At 48.5% G+C, this 23542-nt stretch overlaps 1 protein-coding gene across 24 annotated transcripts in view; it reads left to right on the top strand.

The window, feature by feature from the left end:
• Window positions 1-23542, top strand: part of FBRSL1 (fibrosin like 1) — a 513602-nt gene that overhangs the window by 428589 nt on the left and 61471 nt on the right. The gene's annotated exons all lie outside the window — the stretch shown is intronic.

The following is a 23542-nucleotide window of genomic DNA, read 5'->3' as shown; positions in this document are numbered from 1 at the left end:
CCCCCCACTTTATGAAAAACAAGGATTTCGAGAGGGAGCTGAGGCCTTTGCGGGTGAGGAGGGGCAGCGAGCGCTGCCTTGTGAGGAGCAGCGCTACAAAATGGCGCCAGGGCAACATGCCGCCATGCGGCCCTGCATCCACACAGGCGGTTTCCTTCTGCTCCCTTACTGAGCTTGCAGGTTCTCAGCTCTGTGAGCAACAAAAGAGGCTGAGCTAGCAGTGCAGTTGCAATAAACGAGCAGTGTTGGCTTTTTCATCCCCCGCTTCCTCCGTAGGGGGTGGTTTGCCAGCCAAGTCAAGCATGGCAAGCAGGGCTGCTCCCATGAGGGTCGTTGTGTCGCGATTTGCTGGTGCAGCCCAGCCTGACTGAGAAGCGGTGGCACCAGGGAGATGTGAACTCAGGCTATGGACGGGGCTGGTATCACTCACAGGTTGCTGGGGCTCAGTGGGTGAGAGGAGGCTGCCCTCACCCGGCCCTTGGCCTGCTGCTGCCGAGCAGATGGCTTGGAGAGAAGCGGCTGGGGGTGATTGGCAGCTGGGAGACAGGCAGAGTGGCACTGGAAGAGAAGGCGAGATCCTTGGCGGGGGAAGTCGTTCTGCAGAGGTCGAGTATGTTTTAATGCTGGGTTAAGTTGAGAAGCGGTGTTGGTTCATTGCTACTGGCAGTGCTGATCACTTGAGCGTTGCTTTGCGCTTCCTATCGTGCCCTCGAGAAACCCCATCTTGCCTCCTGTGCGCAGCTGAGCGCGCAACTCGCAGCTCTCCAGTTTCCACAAAGAAACTCGGCGGCTCTCCCTTCCTCACAGGGGAGCAGCAGGCAGGAGCACCCCTGTCGGATTTTGGCTAGAGCAGTGCGTGCCCTTCCGCGCCTGTGTTGCACCTGTGCTCCTGAGCTGTCTGCTTCAGTCCATCCTCCTGGATGTGCCTGACTCTCCAGCTTCCATCCCCAGCAATTGCCCAGCAACATCTATTTGCATTGCTTTGTATGCTCCTGTGCTTTATGGGGGGGGAAGTGTGTTTGCACTTCGACGGCGTTTCTTAGCCGTGGCAAGGGCAGAAGCATGGCAGATGGGTGGGGATGGGAGAAGCGGGAGCATGATGAATCTGTTTTTCTTACCTTGTTTAAAATTGCCTGTTAAAATTCAGCAGCCGCACCTCCGATCAGCCTAATGGTGTCTGCCATGTTGCGAATACACAGTCATTAGTTGGTCCAATTCATGCATGCTGAGGTAGGAGGGTGATGTGAATGCAAAGGAGATGGAGAGAATAGGAGCTGGGGGGGCGGAGGAAGGAGGGGGAGAAGCTTGGTAATACAGTGACAATGAAACATACGGTAGTCACACTGGAAAACTTTCTCCTTCATTAGCAGGGATCTGTTGAGTTTCTGCTCACATTAGGGTAATTAACACAAGTACAGATTGTTGAACATCTGTGCAGTTTAACTATATGGCCGGTTCCCAGGCTTTAAACAGGGCTGTGAGGAGCCAAATGCAAAGCAGTATGAAAAGCCCACACACTATTCATTTTACTGAAATTAGCATTTCTGGATGAAAGCTGATGTTGCATGTCGGCTATAAATTTTCTCTGGTCTGCTGCCAGGCTGGCTAATGATCTGAGGTTAGTGTTTGTTAATAATTTTTTAAAATTTGTTACTTTTAATATTCTGGAGGGGAAGTTTCTATCTCACTCTTCTTTTTTAAAAAAGGCAAAACAAAAAGGAAGCAAAACAAAGCATATGGGTATATTATACCTAATGTGCTTCTAATCTTTTTCCAGCGAAAACCCAAGAAGGAGTTGCTGGTTGAGCCTCCATCGGGGGCTGTTGGCTTCACGGAACCACCAAGGCTTTTTAATACTTCTGACCAAGCTGCAGTTTTAATTTCCTAGCCTTGTAAATTCCTGGGAGACTCCACTTGCAGTGCTCTTGTATAAATAAAATCAGTTGTGTCTGAAAGGTGGTGGTGACATAGGTAGTTCTCCTGTGCAGCTCGCCATCCCGTAGCTCTGCCTGTGCCCACACAGAGTTACAGGTACACAAAAGCACAGCAGCATTTGTGGAGAGCCTTCTGCAGGGTCGATCCCAGAGGACTGTTGTTTTGCTGTGGCATCTTGGAGCTTCCTCCTCGCTTGTTTGTTCCTTGCCAGCTGAGAGCATCTGGGACACCAGGCTTGACAGGCTCTTCGTTGTAATGGTTAGCGGCAGCGTGTGCTCTGCAGAGGGCCCTTTGGGCCACGATTGCATCTTACGCCATGGTGCGTCAGAGCTGGCGCTTGGTGGCCTTCAGGCTATGTAGCAAGTGTGCTTCATACTTTGGGGGTTTTTGTTCCTTTGCTGTGTGGGTAGGGACACTCCAATTTTTTCCTTTAATGGATGATCTGTGAAGTGTTCTTTACGTAAGCTTCCTGACGCTGATCATTCACGGTCATGGTTGCAGTTTCTCAGCATCTCTTCAGTTTGCGCCTAGGAATTTTCACTTGGAAGTTCATGATTTTGACATGTGACCATTCACTATTTTCTCTTGATGTGATTTCCCTCGTGACTTTTTTACTAACCGTCTTGGGGTATTTTGCATTGTTCAGCTTGTGTATTGACTTAGTTGTTCTGGTTGTGTCTGTACTCAAGCCTATAAACCATAACTGCACACCTGAATATGCACACACACACACACACCTGCCTTCTTATGGAAATAAACTAAATTTGTACCACATCAAGAAGTCTTTCTGGAAGTAACCGTCCATTTGAACCAAAGCGTAAAGGGTGTGCCAAGAATCATAAAACCCGTAATTCAAAAGTGTACTGCACAGACATCCTGTATCCTGAAGCCACTGGTGTTTATTAATCACATTATCTCTTTCAGAGAGATTTTAAGGTACACTGAAAGGAAAAAATAAAGTTACCTGAACAGATTTTTTTCCACAAGTGGGTTTGCTCTAAGGTGGACAGCCCCCTGCAGTTTGGGACAGCAGTGCACCATGTGTCAGGGAACCCTGTTGTAATGGAGCAGACAGTCGTGTGTGAAGATTTAAAAAAAAAAAAAAAAAAAAAGTCCACCAGTGTGCATAAAATAGTAATCCTTGTTAGCACTATTTTTTCCCTGCTGTTTTCACTAAGCAAAAAAAATTTTTGTTCAGTGTTTTTTAATGTAATCCCTGTGGGCTGATGTGAACAGAGCTGACCTTTGAAACACGACTTAAATTTCAAAAGGTTTGTGTATTTTTTTTATTTTTTTTTTTTTGCTTAATTGGGAAAGGAAGGGACTTGGTGGCTTGGAGGAAAAACAATTCTTGAGTTCTTTGCGAAGGTGGTAGTGTGTGTGGTGACAGCAAGGGACACGTACAGCCCAGAGCATCGGTTCCGAGATGGCAGAAGGGGTTTGCACTTCGAAGGAAGGTGGTGACAAATGGAGCACTGAGGTCTCACTGCTGGAGTCCTGCCAAGAAGGCCACCAGCCTCTGTCTAAGCCTAAACTGAGATAAGCGAATTTCAAACTGAAGTAACAGGTTCTGTCTGGTTTCATACAGACGTATCTTAAACCAGTGAATTAGCATCACATAGACTGGTGTGAGGGCAGACCCAAAGACAAAGAAGCAGGAAGAATGGGTGGAGGAGACGGGATTTCAGGGCGATGAGGAAGAGGCTTTCTTAGTGGCACTTCCTTCTTCTTGAGCAGGGTTATAAGATACCAGAAGTCGTAAAAGTGAATGAGATATGTGGTTTCTTTGTGGTTGGGTTTTTGGGAGGGTTTTTATTTGTTTTGACATTTTTTGTTACAATAATTCCTCCAGCAACTTAGGTATTTGGTGGATGTGAAATGAGAGCATCAAAATGCTCTTGTGTGCTTTCTGTTTTTCTTTTTCTCTGTGCTAATGGCAGGAGGATGGAAGAGGGCCATAGATAGGGGTTCTGAGGCAAGTTAGCACTGTGTAGTACAGGAAAGTGCACCATGAGAAACTGTTCAATTTAATCACGGTGTTACTAAGTTGAGAGCAGTTGTGTTGTTTCTCTTCCTGAAATTGATGGCAGCCAGTGTTACTTCCAGTATTGGCAGAAGTGTTTCATTTAAAGGTGATGACCATGGTCAGTTTTACCCAGGTTCATGTCTGTGCTCCCTGGATTTGTACCCCAGTTATCTCTGCTTGGATTTTATTTGTTTTCGTTCTAGGGAAACCCAGCTCTATCCAAGACAGACAGTCATGCTTAGAGAAGAAAATAAATATTCCTATTAAAACAGACAAGCCTGGATTATTTTTACTAACTACTAGGCAGAAACCAAAGTCACCTATTTGGGTATGTGAGACTGACCATGAAATTAAAGGGCTGCTGTATCTGCAAATATACTGCCAAAATGAAACATTTCTCTCCTTTATTAATACCCCCCCACACCAGCTTCTTTCCTGAAGCTCTCTCCAGCACAGCCCCCGCCCATAGACTGGATTAAAATGCTTATTTCTCATAGACTGGACTTAAAATGCTTATTCTATCCCTGAAGAGCTGAAAAATGGCAACACATCCAGAGAGGTGGTTTCAGCATTTTGTGAGATAGCAAGGCTGCGGCTGGTGAATGAGAGCTGTCAGCCATAGGGCTGTATCTGAGACCACAAATACTAATTTCTCTTACAACCAGATTCGTAACAATTTTGTCAGCACCTGCACTGGTATCCATCCCCAGCTGGGAGGCTGTAGAGCATGCACTGAGAAACCTGAGTTCGAGGACATTGTTTTGAAGTGCTCCCAGAGTTCACTTTGGGGTTTCATTTCATCGATTGTGAAGCTGACTTCTCCTAAGCTGCAAGTTTTCTTGTTCTCCTTACATGATCACTCTTAACGGGTAGTTTCATTTATTTAAATACCCAAGGAAATCTCGGAGAACTTCAGGCTGTTTCTTTAGCTAGGCTGTGTATCCTCAGCCACCTTCAGCAGTCTCCAAACTGAGCATCTTGCAGCTGCAAGTGCATGATTGGAATTGCCTCCCCTGTATGGATGGGAACACTGAGACAGACTTAAAATTACTTGCCCATTACTAAAGCTGACAATAGACCCCACGGTCCCTAACCCTCATCCTGTGCCCAAACCATCCTCTCTTGCTTGCATAAGGAAAAAATAGAGTAGGGGTGCAGGTTGTGATAACCAGGAGCTGTCGTTCCCAGAAGACATTCAGACAGTGATGGTTCCGTTGCTGTGAAATGCAAATAGCCAAGAGGTGCACAGAAGGAAGGGCTAAAATGGGAGTTGCTGTGCACGTAGATGGACCCGGGAGCATGCAGGCTGTGAAATGAAGGCGGCAGCACCAGCAGCAGCCGTCGGCCCCTGCGCCAGGCAGCACATTTGCATTCTTCTGCCAGGGAGCTGGAAGCTGCCACGGAGCAGTTTATACTCCAGCCTGCTCTGGCCTTGAATTATGCATGACCAATTTATCATGCCCCCAGCTGAAAAACTAATTGTGTCCCTGGGATATATTTACTAGAAATTGTAGTTTGCTGTGCTGGGGTCCCCAGAGTGTCCGGCAGAGCAAATGACTGGGAAGTCGGAGCGTGTAGAGAACAGGACTCCTGGCTCTGCCGGGGCCAACGCGCCGGTGATAGATTTTTCACTTCGATTGCCTTTCCAAGGGTTTCCCCCCTCCTTCCTATTTTTCTTACACTGCATTACACTTAATCGGGCTGCAGGAGTCCTTCCAGTAGTTTCTAGTATTAAAAAGTGCATCAGCGTGCCTGAAAAAAAAAGGCGATGTATTCAGGAAGAGCCAACCTGGCAGGGAGGAAGGGGGTTGGCTTCTTGTGTGTGGTGGGGTGGGGGTTTTTGTGTGCATCATTTTGGTTTGGTTTGGGGCTTTTTTGTTTTTTTCTTGTGTTTTTTTATAAGCACAGTGTGGCTTCGTGTAATGTCTCCAATTACTGTGAAAGTCCCCTCCCTCTCCAGGTCTAGAGTGATGAGATTCCCTAATTACTGTTATTTGAATGAGAGGCTAGGGAGGAGAGGATTTCTTTCCCTCATACAGAGCCCGTGGGGTGGGCTTAAGCTTGCAAATGTTATTACCACCGGGTCTGGCAAAGGAGCTTGGGATGCCCCCAAACGGAATTTTTCAGAGCGCAAATGTCAGCTGTCAAATCTGTATCTGGCTGCAAACCCTCCCGTAACATCGGGCTGAGCCGTACGCATCAGGGGTGGGGGCGAGGTTGGAAAGGGAAGGAGGCAATTCGCTGCGAAATTAATCACCCAGTTCAGCCTGTCCTCCCCCACTTGTCACGGGAGGAGGATGTCAAGGAGTTAATCACAATGAAGGAGCCAACAGTGACACCACTTCGTAGCCGAGGAGCCCGCTGGAATCCTTGGCTCCCTTACTGTTACCCTCCAAGGACAGCAGGGGCCGGGCCAGCAGGGAGAGGACAAATTTGGAGGCCTGCTTCTGGGAGAGGCTGGGGGACCTCCAGAAAGGGGTCACCCCTGTCTGGCCATGGGCAGGAGCCTTTCTTGTGGCCGCCTGGAAACGAAGAAAGGTGCTGGCAGAGGTGCTCTCTTAAGCCCATTCAGGATGTATGAAATAGTTTGTGGGAACTATTTGCAGCACGTTTGTGCGTGGGAAGTTGAAAGAAGGGAAGGTGTTTTTATTTTATGTTGTTTCTGAATGTCACCCTTACGCATCCAGAAGCTCTCTGCAGCTTTCTTCTTTATGCTTCCCCAAATTTGTATTCAACGTGTTTCCAAAAAAGGTCTGGTGGAAAAGATTTTGTTCAAGTAAATACACGTCTTGCTGCAGAAAAAGTAGAGCAGCTCTGCTGTGCTCCTTTGTGCTGAAATATGTAATACAACCAACATAAAAGCAGATCTGAGGCTTGTAGGATCCTATCAGAGACGAGGCATAAACGGGTTTCTCCCTGAATGCAGCTAGCCAGAGTAAAGCCAGGATGACAGAGCGGGAGGTTGGTGTGGACTGCCAAATCAGGCCTAGCCATGCAGCATCCCCCAGAGGTTTTCACAAGAAGAGCTCATTTTGAGTTACCTGAGCAAAAGCATTGCTGTTACCTTTCTGTTGTGTAGTGCTGACGTGGCCTTGGGCAGGGGGAGAGGGAAGAAGCAGAAGCACAGTAAAGCTCCTGCATAATAAGCGTTGTTGTTTTTTTTTATTTATCACCATTGCAAAACATTACAAGCGTAAAAGAAGAAAAGGAAGGAGATGAAATCTCGAGACTTTCTGGGAAGCGCTGCCTCCCACTGTGCTGCAGCGTTGGAAAAATTCACTGCTGGGCATCGAACGCAGCCTTTTTCATTGCAGACAAGTGGCCTGGTGACTTGGGGAAGGACTGTGACAGAAGGAACCTTGGTGAACTGGAAACAGGCGTGTGTCTGGAGCCAGTTTTGTGTTTGTGGGGTCCAACCACGCAAGGTTGCTTTGCTCCTTTTTCAGCTATTGTATCCAGCGACTTCCAGAGGAGCACGGTGGGCTTGTGGAGCACGGCGGTTCTGGGGCTCTGCGGAGACAATGGAGGGCTTTGAGCTGGGTTGCACGGAACACGCTGCAGTCTGTTTTTCTGGAGGGTGTTGTCACATGTAAGAAATTACTGTGCTTTGAGCAGTGGGGACAGCGAGAGGCAGAATGGGATGCGATGGAGAGCACTGTGGTGTAGCAGTGGCTGTACCATTAAGGAAAGGGTGGGACAGAGACAGAACACAAATCACAGCATCTTCTGTGGCCGTGTTTTAGCTGCAGTGACTCAGTGTCTGGACGCTTTTGCCCTTTCATTATTCAGAATGAAGCACATCAGCGAGTCCGGGTTATGCTCCTTTTGCTGCTGGTTCTTATTAGCTTGTTAATGATCTTCCTAGGTTTTAAGTGTCTACCAAGGTGAGCTCTCAAATGACTTGAGTTCAGGGCAGCCATCCTCAGCAGGGTGTCCTGATTTCTGCTGTGGATGTCTTCTGCGTTTTGTTCTCTTCCAGTCCCTGTTAACTCATCATTATGAAACGAGGGGAAAAGCTCTGGGATTGAGCTGCCGAATGGGCACTGCTCTTCCTTTAACCTGTCTCCTTCCACGGGAGCTTGTCTGGCTGGCAATTGACAGCTTCTGAGTGGCTCTACTCGTTTGTCTTCCTCCTTGTTGTTACTCAGGCCCTTTGGGCTCTGCTGCTTTCTTTTCAGTCTGTTGCTGTACTGTACTTGAGTGGCCTGAGCTGTTTGGTTTCCTCCTGCTTGCTTTGCTGCTGCCACGGCCAAGGTGGGACAGGGAGCTGCAGCAATGCTTGGAAAGCATCCGAAAGCACCAACAAACAAGCCAGGGCGGCAGCCAAAAGATGAAAATAAGACGGTCTCTTTGGGGTAGAACAGGAGTCGGTGTCAGTTCTCTAAGAGGTTACAGGACCCTAGCTGACCTCCCCTCGCTCTCAATTTTTTCTCCCTCCAAAATCTTGTCCTCCATTCTCCTTTCTTCTTCCTTTTCTCTCCTCCCTGTGTAGCTGGGATACATTTCAGTGTCAATTTTCAGTTATTCCAGTACTTAATGATTCTATGATAGTTCAGTAAAATCAGGTTCACATCAGCAAAGAGAGAGGGGTTTTAGATGCCTCTTTTAAAGGGGTATTTTTTTTAATTCATGCTTGAGGGGAGAGGGAAATTATGCTAACATCAGCTGCAGCTTAAACACAGCTCTTGCTACCAGTTTCAAGTCAGTGTGAATGCAGTCAGCTAAAAGACCAATCTGGCTAGGGATTTTTTTAGGGGGTTGAGCCCCATGTCCTCAGTGCCATGCCTGCCTTAAGTGCCACGACAGAGGAAGCTGGGCAGGAATGAACTAAAAAAATAAATGTGCAGAAAAGGGAACAGCCCATCTCCTTTCATAGTAAGACCATGGAACCGTCGCTGGGGACGTGTGCCTGTGCACGGGTACGTTCACAGCCCTTGCTTAGAGGGCTGTGAAGGAATCCTGAGGGGAGCACAGCAGAACAAACCTTGCTGTAAGAAACCCTGAAAATGTCCATCAGCAATGCTGCAAGTATTCTGCGGCTGCTGGAAGCGTTCCAGCGCCGGAGTCTTTGTCTCCATCCATCACAGGCACTGCAATCTTTGTGCCCCCAGCTTCAAACAAGGGCTTCACGCTGTCCTTGCAATCTGCCTTTATGCAGCGGAGTGTGGAGGCTTCTAATTACGAGGCCGAGATGCGCGGCGGGTGGGGAGGCGTGCTGTGCCCCGCAGCCGCGTACCTGATTATCCGTTGCTGAGGTCGTTAGAAGGGTTACTCCTGAGTTTAAGCCTGCTCCGCAAGACCCCTAATTATATGCTGCTCTGCAAGTTGCATTAAAAAGAAATTGTTGAAAAGACAAAGGACAGAATAACATTTCCTCCCTCATCTTCCCCTCTCTCCCCCCCTGCAACACACACAGACACGCACTCCCCCACCTCTCCCCGCTGGGCCCAGAGCTACTTTTCACGCTCGAGTTGGTGCAAGCTCTGATAAAGCCATTGAAAGATGCAGCGGGGAGACGGAGCGCTCCCAGGGACAGAGGGAAGCAGAAGAGGAAGCCGAAGTAAAATGACCCCCTCCCAGGTAGATACAGCCAGGCGCTGCTTGCTGAAGGAGTTGTCCCACAGAGCAGAATTAGAGAAGAGATTAACCGTCCTTTATTGTTTTGTTTCACTTCCTAGGGAGCGATGTAATGTAGTTTCTTCCATCGTGAAAAACCCGCTTCAGCTGGAGCTCCGGGAAGCCTGAATCACTATAGATAACGCATTCAAAGTGCAGTATCCCTTGCACATGCTGCCAGCTCTCGTTTTAATCTCCCCAGACATCAAAAAAATTAAAATGTAAAATTCTCAGCTTTGCAGTTGAGTGACGTGAAAGCCGCGCTCGTCGCGATGCAATTTCCAAATCTGGGACATGCACACATGTGTCCGTCCCTGTCAGAGATAACGTTTTATGTGTGCTTTCCATGAGCCCATGAAGTGTGCCACTAACAGAGAGAGGGAATTGAATGGGTTCTTCATTACCACATGTCTGGACTACTAATGAAACTAAACCCGTGTCGCTAGCGGTAGCACTAAATATTTCCAGTGCTTCTTGGTGTGATGGTTACATTTTCAATTTACGGTGGAGATTATTACAGGGGTATCTGTGGTACCAAGGGTAACATTTTTCAAGATTGCTATTTCAAGGGTATTTTTTCTTTATTATTTGCATTATAGTGGTACCTGAAAGCCTGAGCGACAGATCAGGCTCTCACTGCGCTAGGTGCTGTACAAATATGGGGGAAAAAAATTCTCTACTGCAAACTGGGGTTTATTGAGACGTGGCTATGGGGCTTTTTCATTGCTTTTGTAGCTGTTAAAAATACATGTATTTGAACAGGAATCTTAGAGTCAAAATGTCAAAGTTTGAGTCACTCCTGTACCGGAGAAGCTTGCAGGCGGCTGGAGCTGTACATACTGTTCTTGACTGTAATCCGAGAGCTTTAAACCTTGCTCGGTCTCTTCAGTATCTCAGTCAGGGTGCTCTGTGGTACGCTCCCTGTTTCTTACTCATTTGCCTTCACTTCTCTCTGGTCTGCTCCACTGGATTCCCTGCCCACCCGAGGCACTAACAGCAGGGCAACTTCCTCTCCTCCTGTCTGGCCTGGTCCCTTTTTCCTCCTGTGTTCCCACGCGCTCCCACCTCCTTAGGTGGTGAGGAAGATCTCTGCAGTGCCCTTTGCTGCACGTTGCTGTGGTGCTCAGCCTCAGCCTCACTGCTGCATCCAAGGTGAGACCCAGAACTGCCCATCCCTCACGCTCTGCCCTTGCTGCGTGTGTAGGGCGAGCTCACATCCCTCTTGGTGTATCAGGAGAAATAACCTGGAACCTGATGACCCTAAGCCTTGTGCTTACACATCAACTCAGCGCATCCCTTTGCTTCCTGCTTTTCCCTGCCGCCTGCTGGAAAAGGTATTTGGTGTGGGTGCTGCGGGGTGCTGCTCCCAGCTCCCTGCCCGAGAGCAGGCTGCAGACAGCCATCATCCCACGTGCAAGTTGTGTGGCTTTTATGTTCTGGCAAGGTGACACAACAAAGATCAGCTGCCTTGAGATTACTCCAGAGGGCAAAATCTTTGTTTCAAATGGTATTTGGAGATCTTCCAGCCACGCCTCATATTTTCGTGACATCTGTGTCAAAGATGGATCAAAATCCATTGATTGAGCAATGTCACTCTGCTTGAGCAGGGGCTGTGACCTCGAGCTCGAGCTGGGTGCAGGAGTGCCAGAGCACATTCGGGCAGCAGTGGTGCTTTCCTTGTCTCCCACACTGAAGCTTACCAGCGCCTTGTGTTGGCTTTTCTGGTTTTGTTTTCTGTTCCCCCTGCTCTAAAGGGTGCATGGAGTGTTCACGGTTTTCTGCATACATGGTGTGCCACTTTCTTCAGCCCCAAAGTCCCCGGAGTCTGCAAGTTGAGTCATATTTCTGTTGGCACGGGCTCGAGCAAGAGGCATTACTCAGAGATGGCAGATAGTCTTGAGGCTTCAGCTGCGTGCTGTTGAACAGTCTCCAGAGCCGCTGTCTTGCTCATTTATCAGCTTGGAAAGAAAAAACTTGAAATCCAGAAGCAGCAAAGATAAAAGCGGATTTCATTATGGTGCTTTTCAAGCCCCGGGACGCGCACAGGACAGCGAAGCAGCCAGCACTTTGAGCCGTAGCTCTCTTAGCAGAGCTCTCGCTGCTCTCACCCACTGCAGGGACTGAGTCAGCGCTGGGCATCAGCAGCCGCCTCCTCTGGAAGCCAGCGCCGTGACTGCCACCTGCACGCCCGCCAGGGCGGGTGGAAGGGACACGGTGCTAACATCTCACTCGAGCCGTGACACCTTTGATGTGCTCGTTTTCTCTGTCTCGGGATCAAAACCGTCTAAATTCCTAATTCCCCTCAGAAGTCTGGCTGTCTGCTTCCAAGGCTGACTAGATACCAACAAACCAGATGTGGCTCACAGACCTCTAAATTGGGAAAGGGTGGCTTCGTGTTTGTTATTTTTGCCATGAGCGTCTTCCCATTCTGCTGGAGATGGTTTTTAGGTTTCTGAACAACTGCACACTGAGATCAGATACCCAGTCTGTGCTAGGGGAGGTGAACCAGGAACACTGTGATGGAGCTGTATTTCTTAATTACCTTAGAGCTACACAGACAAGATCTCCTGGCTGCAGCCCAGGTAGATCTGAAATACCCACCACAAGGCAAAAAAAAAAAAAAAAAAAAAAAAAAAAAAAGGTATGCATGTAGTTAGATGGAGCAGTGATAAAATGTGCCCAGGCAAACAGGAGTGCTGGGTTGCTGCAAGCCCCGGTGCTGCAGCTGGTGTTGATGCACGGTGACCTCCCGCGCTGGAGGGATGTGCTGCCATGCATCATGGCACTGATTCCCCCCTGGACTGCTTCATCTCAGTGCAAATTAACTTAATACTTCACAATGGCTGCTGCAGATTTATGTTATGATGTGTTTGTGGCAATGGTCCATATCGGCTTCAGTTGGTGGTGTGCTGAAGTGTATTGAAACAGCCTGGTGTGCGGGGACCTGGAGGCACCAGGGAGCAGGGGGAAGGATGCAGGATAGACCCCGGGCACTGGTAGTTGTCTGAATTTAACTGGTGCCTCTTAGCTGCTGCTTCCTGAGTTGTTCTATTTGAAAAACTGAAGGCAAATCTTTTCCGTTCTTGTAACACTAAAGAAAATCTTGAGTGGAAGAAAGATCAAGTGGAAGAAAGCGACTTTTTTCTTTAACTCTGGCCCTTTGATTTATGGAAAGAGAAGGTGTGAAGTCTTAAGGTCAGCAGGCATGACTCAGTGCTGAAAGGTCATGAGACTAAAAAGAAGGAAAAAACAAAAAAAACAGAGCTCCTTATGTGTGCCTTCCAGCTTCCTGGCCATCCAGCTCCACAGCTGCAGGACTGACCGGTCCTGTGGACAGAAGGTTTCCTCTTCTGACATCTCCTCAGCTTGCTGCCCCAGTCTCGTTGTGCTGCTGTTTGGGATTGCTGTTAGGCAAGTTTGTTTTAACCCTGGTGCCGCTGCTCTGAGCCTTGCCTTCAGCAGCCCTCGCGCCGTGGCCGCGTCTGGCAGAGCTGGAGGAGCAGGAGGCCGGGGTGGGTTGGCTCAGATTAATGCCAACTGCAGTTGTTTGCCACTGGCGTGCTACGGCAGCCCCCTACGAACGGAGCAGTGTTAAATGTGAACCTTGCAAAGATGTTTGAAAACCAGCAGAGCGGGTGGCTGGAAGATTAACTCCGCACGAGGACACTTCGGAGAGCAGAGAGCCACAATAGCGGCTTCAGTGCCAGCTTTGTCCCAGCTGCCAGAAGGGACTCTGTCAGGGGAGTCCTTTACCATGGTACTGGTCCCCCAGCTGCTGGAACAATTGCTCGAGACCACTGGCAGTCAGCATGATTAAAGCAGCCTCCAGGCTGCTTTATTGTACGTGGGCAGTTATCCAGGTCCCAGGATTGGCTCAGCCTGCAAGGATGTAAAAGGAAGCTGGCCATATTGTGCCCTTCCACCAGACGTCTCTTTTTCACCCACATCTAAGGCTCGAGGTGGGTTGTACTTCATTGGTAGTCCCCCCGGGTCGCAGTCCGTGAAACACTCCAGGGTCTCTGCCTATTGACTGATAGGGCTGAACTTCTTTTTTCTTTCTACATAAAGGACACATTTAGTTGAACTAATTATCTAATTTATTGCTCGCTTAACTGGGATTTTGGCCGTATAAATTAATAGCACTAACCAAGAGCGCTGTTAAAACTTCAGCCCCTTTCCTTTCTTGAGAACTGTGTTGTGGCTGCGAGATCCCATTAACACCCCAAAAGCAAGGTGGCTGCTGATAATGGAGTTACTGGTTTGGGGTCAGGATGCAACCACAGCAGCTGAACGAGCCTTGCTCGTTCTTTAGCTTCTTCCCTACGCCAGGTAGAAGCTTTGCTTTGCCTTTTTATTTTTTAAAAGGGGTGTTAGAAGATAACCTCACTGAAATGGCTTTTTGTCCCAGTGGGAATGGCCCTCTTTTGCTTTCCTCTGCTTTCTTTATGTGAGTATGTAAATATATGTAAATGTATACAGGGGCTTGAGTTTACCGTCTTCGTCTCCCCCTCCCATGTATAATGTATGTGTTAAACACGTAATCATTAATCAACTTTGTGGGGAGTGGAGACAAGAAGGGCTCTTTGATGATAGATGTATACTTGTGACTGTGCTTGTATGCGTGTTTATTAGGCAGCACGGTGCTATCAAAAGAAACTCCAGGTCCCCAAGGATAAGAAACAATGTAGGGAACAAATGAAGAGGAAAAAAAAATCCAACCCCTCTTACTGTAAAACCCTCTGTCTTTTACCATCTGTCTCCTTTTTTGGAGTGAAATAAATTGGGGAGAGATCTCTGAATGATGTGCTTGTTTGCAGTGCGCAGGAGCATTAACCCAGCGCAGAAGCGAAGTTACGGGCAGCATTGCTCCTGGCGGGCGGGAGCACTGGAGGCAGGGCGACATTATTGCTTTTGTCTGTGCATGCTGGAAGTGGCTTAGACCAAGAAAGCCTTCAGGTTATCATGCACAAGCACAACTATTTCGTGGGTTTTAATCACATGCTTGATGTTGTGGAAGGCGCAAATTACAGGTGGTCATTGCCCTGAAGTGTTGACAGTAAAGATGACAGAAACCACGCTAGCTCTTTGTGAGCACTCATCTCAGAACAAGCTTCAGTCTGCTCTGTGTTGCTAGAGGAGGACTTCGGGTGCTGGAATTACTTGTCTGGAGATGAAGGTAGGGGTGGAGAGCTCGACTTCTTTGCGTTTCTGTTCCCATGAGATAGAGCAGTAAGCCTTAGGACCTGAAAGCTTGGACTGGACTGGGGAAACCAGACATTTCCCCAGCTGTGTCAAGAGGCAGCTCAGTCAGTCCGGTAGAGCTGGGCATATGCTCTTGCACAAAATTGCATTGTCCAAAATGATAAAACTATTATAGACAGGTTGAGGGAAGAAATAAAAGTTCAAGTGATTTTGGTTGCCCTAGATTAATTTTTGCTCATCTTACTCAGCTTGTATGCTTGCAACTTCCTTATTTGAGAAGTATCTAATTAAATATATATTTTAAATGAGCTTAAAAAGTGGCTTTGGTTCATTGGGTACAGAGCTGCTGCACTTTTTGCTTTGCATTCCTGCAGAGCTCAGCAGGAGGTGCTGAGGTCTGACTGCAGCCACCCAAGTTAGCAGCAGTCCCAGCACCCCCAGCCCCCTGCTGCAAGTCCCGCGGTCACTCACTGCCCCGGGGAGCAGGAGCAGGAGCTGCAAGTGTGGCAGCGGGGAGCAGCAGCAGTGAGACTGGGAGGCAAACGGGAGAAGAAAAATTCCAGTTTTTACAGCCTGCCCAACGCAGAGCAGCAGATGGATTGACCGCAATGTGCCAGATTTGTCAAGGTGTATCTGGTGCTGTTTTAGGGAAACAAAAATGGGGTTTGGTTTTAGCTGATGCTGTCTGGGGCTGCAGAAGGAGCTGTTGAGTGACGGAGGGTATTGCTTTGCAAACAAATTACTTTGTCTATTAGTTGTTCTCCTTTTTGGAATTAAGATCTATGAATCTACCAAAGTGTTTTACTGGGCCTCTTGAGTAGGTCTTTCTCAGGTTCATTAGAATTAAAAAAAAAAAAAATCAGAATTGGTATACACGTTTGCTTTGGACTAATTTAAGCTATCTTTACAGTAAGGTAGCAGCTTCATCCACTGGGATTATTTCTCTTTATTTTATATTTCTTTCCTTTTCTCATTTGCCCAAGTCAGCACTTCGAGTTCTTTTTTCAGATGAGCTGAAAGCCACAGAAATTCAGACCCTCATCACAATTTTCCTAAGCTGTTGACTATTCAATTCTACATTTTTAGCTTTGGAGGCCTTTCCATCATTTTATTCTTCATAGAAGAAATAAACAAGGCGTCGGTTTAGGAAAGTGCTTCAGCTACAGTGAGATTAAGCACATACATAGAGCTGAGCGTTTGATCAAGTGCTTTTCTGAATACACTTTCTAGAAAATTTATGTGCCTTTTACTGCTCTTGCTAAGCTAATCAGAAGATGCTGGGGTCTGATCAGAGTCTTTTGTGCATTTTCGAGATAGTGTCTCAGGAGGATCATTATACACATCCCTCTGCAGCGAGTACAAGGAGATTGTCACCAGGAAGGTGTTAGTCACTGTGTGTTAACAGGCAGGATTATTACGCCTTTTTTCACTATAGGCTTTTCATCTCCTTACTAAGCAGGCACAGTCATGTCTATGCTAAAATCGCAAAGCCTTCTGAGAACACCACGTTCGTGCCTCTAGTTCAAGAAATAAGCTCCAGTGAAATGAGCTGTTAGCTGTTGTGTGACTTTTGAAGAGAGGAGAGGACACTGGCTTGAGCTACGAGAGGCCAGGGGCATCAGCCAGGACCATGTGGTGGGAGCCCAGCGCTCGGCTCCCCAGGGCGCAGTTGCCTGGAGGAGCTGATGAGCAGACAGCTGAGTTGAGCTGCTGCTCTCTTGGCAGAGGAGCACATCTCCAAAGAGAGGTCGAGTACAGCTTGCTCCCCCGTTCCTTCCCAAACATCTCCAGTACAAGTCTGGTGGCTGAACACACATCAGTGGTGCTCCCCCTGTCCAGCCGGGACAGCTTTCTTCTGCCCAGAGCCAACCTGGCCCTTTGGTAAGCCCTCTGTGTGAGTGCCCTGAAAGCTTTCCAGACAGTGGCTTAGCACACAAACATCAGCAACAGACTCTAAAAAATGTTCACCTCTGACCTCACCACGAAGGGAGAAGAGCAAATCGGGGCCAGGGATGCTTTGCTCAGTCACAGGTCCACATGCAAACACAGCAGGACACAAAACATCTGACAGACAACTGTCGTCCACTGCAGGCAAGCAAAAGTTTATGGGTGAGGTCATATCAGTGCATATGGAAATCTATTAATTGCCCTGCCATTCTGCCAGGAACAGCTGTTGTTAGATGCTCTGTCCTGCTGGAGCACGGCACCTTCCCGGTGCGAGGCATGCAGCTGCAGTTCAGCCTTCTCGAGACTCGCAGACCCCGGATCTAGCAACTTCTCACACACAGAACCATGTTTTTGTTGAAAACAGTTGGTTACCGATGGAAGCCAATAACTGGGAGAAGCTGCTTATGGTTTGTGCATGAGGAAATGGCCTGGTTTTGTGGTCAGCAGTTGGCATGGTATATACTCGACTGCTTTAATGTCTTTTGCAACCCCACCCAGATAGTCGCAGTGAGCGCAGTACAAAAGAAGCTCGGAAGAGCCCCATGGGTGTAGCTGATCACATTCACCCCGTTAGCTTCAGCTGTCGTGGAGAGTTCCTGTACCCAGAACATTGAGAACACAGGGCTTTTGGAAATAAAACTGTCTGTTCCCTATTTCAGATCAGTGCTTGTCTGTGCAGATAATTTCTCGACTGGAATTGCCAGTAACATCGGCAGAGGCTTTGAATGACAGTTTTTGTTCATTTGCGTTTGGGGGATTTTTTTTGTTTTGTCTCTCCAATTGTATTTATAAAGGAAAAAAATGCAAAGAAAAGAGGCAATGGAAAGTCAAGAGGCATTGTACAAGAAGGAAAAGATTATAGCAGGGATGCATAATGTATTGGAAGTGAAAGACCATTCCAGGGTACTGCGGATTTTCTCAAGAATTGAATGTACACGTCTAGCAGAAGAATGGGAGAAGAAGGGTTGACATTTTGTGGGGTTCTGACAAAAGAATGTAGGTCCCTTTCCCTTTGCATCAAGTGGTCCATGGAAATTAAATTGTCCTCTCAATGCAGGGGGGAGTTCCTGTCCAGAATGGATCACAGCAGGATGGGCACTGTGAAGAATTCTTCCCTTCTCCTACCTTGCTCCATGGGGCATTTACTTGAAGAGCACAATAAGGAAAATGCATCTGGCAGTGAAAATACTAGAACTCACTCAACTGTACTTTAGTCTGCTGGGAATGATGGGGGAAAAAATGAGACAAATAGCATCAAAAGTTAGCTTCCCTTGGGCTTTCTCTCTGTTTCTTCACGTACTTTGGCTTACGCACACACAAACCTTCTGTAAAGGAGGAAGTTCGGCCATTTAAATCCCATGAAAGATGTTTGATTTAAGAGGAAACTTGGAAAAAAGACGGGAGACCTGGCTGATGAAGTCAGGAAGGATTGCAGTCCTTTGGATGGAGGGCACAAGGGGCCAGGCAGACCTCTTGTGTGGTTCGTAGCGTGGCTGGGAGAGCCCCGGCTGGTTCCTCGAGGAGCCGGGGTGGCAGAGGGAGGTTGATGTTGGCTGGGTTAGCCTGAGGCTGGAGAGGGCAGCAAGATGCAGGAACTGAGAATCTTTTAGGTTTCTGGAGACAAGGATGAGAAGGTTGTTTGTGAAAGCAACTGGAATAGGGCATGGAAAAATCCAGGAAGCCTGCTTTACCCACGGGGTGAAACTCTCTTTGGTTTGGACTGTAGCCAGTGGCACAGAGCAACAGAAACTTTGGAGTTCGTGCATCTGCTGCTTGGCCAGTCCTCACTGGAGACTGTCAGCGCAAACGGAGCTGCCTGTTCTGGAACCATTTTAGCTAGAATCAGCTCCCAGAAGACCGTTGTTAATAACTTCTGTCTCACCAGCCCTCTCCTCCTTCCCTCCACTCCCTAAAAACTGGGCTGAGAGACTGTGCAGGAATTTGGGCTCTCTCGGGTAGGCCAGGAGCAAGGAGCGGGCTCTTGCTGAGGTAATCTGCTAAAGCCATTGCCGTGCCGCGAGGCAGCCACAGCTCAAAGCACAGCACCGCTTCAACACTGGGCTCGCTTTTCCGTCTCTTTTAATGCTTTAAGCAGGGCCGTGCGTTCAGCAGTTACTTGTATAAGCATTCTCCAGGCGTTTGAAAAAAGACTTCTGTTTTCCAGAGGAGAGGAGGAAAGAGGTGGGAAGGGACTGTGTGGGGCAGAGAGGGGCAAGTGGTAGGGGAGTAGCCGAAATGAGCGTTTTGGCTGAGCTGGTGTGCGGGTGCGTGGGCTCGGTAGGGCTCCCCCACACCTGGTATTAAATCAGGAGAAAGCCTTCCACCTTCTGTTGCTGGGAGTTATGCTCTTTAGAGCTGACTTCGACAGTTGTTATTGCAATTTTGTGGTGCTCTTTTGATTTACAGCTGTTTTTACGACCATTGAGACAGCCACAAATCGAGGAAATCTCATAAAACAGAGAGTAAACGTCTCCTTCACAACCCAGGCAGAGTTTTGGCATCCGTGCTTATTCCATAGAGCAGGATGTGTAAACAATATTGTGTCCCCTGAGTGGCTGATATCAGTACAGTTAAGTGGTAACAGCTTGAAAAATGCATTTCTCTTATATTAGCGGTAAAACTCGAAATGGGCCCCCAGGCTAAAGTAAATTGGTGACATTTTGCAGCAGAAAGGGAAAAAAATAAGGACAGGAATTGGAAATGTGGAGCCCCAGCTTTGAAAGCAGTGGGACTGGAGCCAAAGTTGGATTTATCTGCGTTATTGCAGTACAGAAATAAATGGATCCACCACACTTGTTGCAAAGCATATCTAATTGGAGAAGACAGATTGTATGTCGGCTGCAAAGGGCAGGCTGCCCCCTTCACTGCATCTTACCCAGAAGACGAGGTCAGTCAAAGCCATATTTAATCCAGGGGTAACGATGAGAGACACTGCCTTGACTTGGAGCATAGCTCAGGAGAAATGCCCCTTTGTTGGAGGAAGCAGCCAAGTGCTCACCCCAGCCCGGTGCTGAGACCGAAGCGCATGGAGCAGCCGTCAGAGCTGGGACCCGAAGCTCGAAGCCGCAACTTCTGGGCCTCTCCCAGGCTCATCAGTTTGCCAGATGCTTTTCAGATGTGAACCATTGTCTTTCTTCTGTATCATTCCCTTCGCAGGCTCCATAGGGAAATTCGCATGCTGTCCCGGTTCCTTCTTTTCAGGTGCTCCTAGTCTCATCTGTTGGGTCTTTAAATACTACGGCACCCTGTGGTGTGCCTTCTGCTGAGGGTGAGGGCATCCATGTGCGGGAGCAGAGCCATCAGGAGCGGTACAACAGTCTTTTTTTCCCCAAGAGACAGAAACATAAGACGTGAGAGAGCTGAAGGACTGTGGGCAGTAGAATTAATAATGATATCGAGTCAATCTGATAAACACCTGACTGCTTCTGAAATTTCACCACATTTTGGGATTACCACATTCGTATTGTTTACCCAATGAATATTTGATGTCTCCTTCATGTATAGAGTTGCTGTTACCTGATTGGGGTGACAGGAGGTATCAGCACCTTGTAGCTCGTTGGCTCAATTACCCCTGGGTCAGCTGCATGTAACACATGGGGGTCCAGCCTAATTCAAACTAACCTGTTTTTTTGTTTGTGACAGAGAGCTGTGGCAAGACTTTCCACAGCTGTCCACTTTGCAGAACCTGTCTGGGGAAGTTTTCAAAGGATAAAAGCTGTTGTTCCTTTCCTGGACTAATAATTCAGAACGTACTTTCCTATTTCAAATTAACCTAATGGCTAATGTTAAAATCTGGGCAACCGCAAGGGTTCATAGACCCATAAACGTTCAGGAAATAGTTTCCTCCTTGGATCAAGAAGAAGGCAGATGGTCTTTCATTTCTGTCTCTTATTGCTTACTGGTGCTGTCTGAAAAGAGCCAGCCTGGCGGTGTTCGGCCTTGGCGATCCCACAGATCCCGCACAAGCCATGCGCGGTTGGTGCTGAAGCTGCAGTGAGTGACGTTTGTATCGAGCGGTTATTTGATGAATTGTTTACTGGTGTGCTAATAGAAAGGACTAGGAAGGAGGTGATGGCTGTGTTTGCTCATTAATGTCTTCATCTTGGTAACACTTTTCTTAACCGTTTTACCTTCTGAGCCATGTTGCTCCCCAGAAATCCCAGTTTAAATTTATTGCATTTTTAAAGAAAAGTTTCAACTCTTGGTTGCAAGGATTAAACTTGAAAACTTAAAAGCACCGAACGAATGTTGACAAATGAAGAAGGATGCCCAGCTTGGTTCCCTTTGAAGATGTACTAAGTTTTTAAATATCTTCAGTGTGAGTTCCCTTGGTCTTCATAATCATTTTGCATTGTCCTAGGACAGATGCAGCTCTGGATGGCTGCTGCAGGTGCGAGCACCGAGGTAGTCCCCAAACCATGGACTGCAGCAATGGGCAAACCTCCTAAATCACTGCACAGGTGTAATGGATGAAGTGCTCCGAGAGTGCAGGGCCAGTGCTACTGCTCCGGTCTGATTCACACAACCCTAATATTCACATTGTAATAGGGATCCCTCCCACACCTAACTCTGGTGGGATTGAAAATTTCCCCATAAGTCTCCAAGCAGGGCTGCCGAGCTAAGCTGAGGCATTTCTTAGGTGGCAAAGCCTGCCTGAATGAGCTGCAATCTCTGTTCGAAGCAGGAGCAGCTCCAAGCACCTGGGGCCTCGAAGGCAAGGACACCTTTGCTGCCACAGCCAGGGACATCCCGAACCTGGGACCCCTTGGGGATTTCTTCCACCCACACACTGCTGCTTTAGGCAAAGGCAGGGATGTGCTTTTTGCCCAAACCGAGCCATTTTCTGCACACAAGGAGAGCCCCCTTCAGAAACCCGTCCTCCTCCTGGCTTGCACAGCTGCGGAAGGAGTGGACCTGAGAAAGAACGGTGCTTTTGTGCAGCACAGTTATGTGTTTAACATAATAAATGTTTATTGTCCTCTGGAGCAAAGGAGCAATAGGCTAAATTATAGCCCGGGGAGGGAAAGCTAGAATCAGGAGGTATAGGCTGTTAATTATCCTTTTTTTTAGCTGTCATAACGTGCTGGCGTTCGCCTGCAGCTCGCCCCCTCCCACGGCTCCCTTACCTCCAGCAGCACTATCTGAAATCTCTGCTTCCCGGCCCGCTGCGCCCTCCTGGCCGTCCCCCTGCTCTGCCATTTGTAAGGCATCTCCGGCCTCCGGAGAGATTTGCGACTTCCCCAGCAGCCGCTCGCGGTGATAAAGGCCCTCAGCCTGCCTCTCTCCGATTAATCAGCTCTCGTGCAGCCTCGATAGGGTGTTAATTTGTAAACTCGGTGGACAGGCAGCCGTGATAAGCCTCCGCAGCTGCTGCGTGTCTGCTGGGGGGAAGAGGGGGGGGCAGATAAGGCTTCAGCCCTGGGCTGCGGCCAAGAAATATTTTGGAGCAGTGAATTAGAAACAACAACAACAAAAGAGCCTTCTGCTGAGGCGCTCCTTTGAGGTTGCTGCGGGTGATAGGGCGAGGCTCGATAGCCGCGGGCAGGGCCCTTCTCCCTGAGAAGCTCCTTGAGCCCCCCAGCCCGGGAAGGCCACATCAGGACTGCAGCCGTGGCGGGGGGCTCCTGTCGGACGAGTGGCCGTGGGTTGGATGGCGAGGTCTGGTGCGTGTCCCACGTGTTTGCCACGGTTAGCCTGCTCCTCTTCACTGCTCGGGGCCAGTTTGTCACATCACCTGCGAGGGGATGGACCCCAGGGCTGCCGGAACAGCACCAAATGGTTATAGTGTCCCCAAATACTTGCTGTGTGCTGTGATTCACAGTAAGCGCTGTGCAGGGTCCACTGCATATCCAGCATGCAGATAAAGACCGGGAAGGCAGCGTGTTCCTGAGCAGCAGAGCATCCCAGTGCTGTGAGGCTGCTGGGTGCTGCGGCGAGCTGGTGCGCTCGGAGCACCCCGGCAAGCAGGGACACGTCGCACCAACAAGGGGCAATTCTGCCTGCCTGTTCCAGGTGGCTGTGGCCAATGTTTCTAGTGTGCTCGTGTGCTTTTCCCTTTTCTGTTGAACCGATTATGTTTTCTTCCACGATTGAGGTGATATTTTACTGAATTCATATCAGCTCCACAGTTCAGCTGAATCCTAATGCCATTGTTGGCCTCCCTAATTGTTCTAATACTATCTGACAACGCGCAACAGACCATGGAAGCTGTTCCTTCCCCAGCTGCCAGTGCAGGTTGTTATTTGGTACGGATTTGAGCTGCAGCAATTCTCAGACAGACAGTGACCTTTTTATGAAATCAAATGTCTTGCGAAACCCTCTTGGTCTCTGAACTGTGATTTATAGCCGTTTGTGTTGGAGAGGGCTGCAGGTGGGATTCGGGTGACACATAATTGGTTAAAAGATAAAATAAAACGGAGGTTGCCCCGCTGGTGCAGCGATGGCAGGAGCCACAGGAATGAATTGCTTGGCAGCGCAGAGCCTGGCCCTCCTCCTCCCGCCCTCCTCCGCTGGCTGCCAAGTCCTGTCTGGCAGGCCATTACAATGATAAATGCAGGTAGCTGGCAGAGACCACAGTTGAGAGTTTGTTCTAGCATGCCAAGCCCTGCTTGGCATTCCCCGTCGGTGCCAGCATTTGCACTCTTACTCAGTTTGACGGAAACCAGGACATGAGGTGTGAATTTATGTCCGCATCCTTCCAGGAGAGAGTTGGGATAATGAAATGCCAAGGCAGCCCTGGGAGCAGCAGAGTAATTTGGTAGGTACCAAACAACAGTCTGCCACCTGTCATTTGCAGTACAGTCCCTGCTCTCGCCC

The sequence above is a fragment of the Anas acuta genome, chromosome 17 (assembly GCF_963932015.1).
Source record: "Anas acuta chromosome 17, bAnaAcu1.1, whole genome shotgun sequence".
Lineage (NCBI taxonomy): Eukaryota > Metazoa > Chordata > Aves > Anseriformes > Anatidae > Anas > Anas acuta.
The sequence above is the reverse complement of the archived record's forward strand: the minus strand, read 5'-3'. Positions and strand labels throughout refer to the sequence as shown.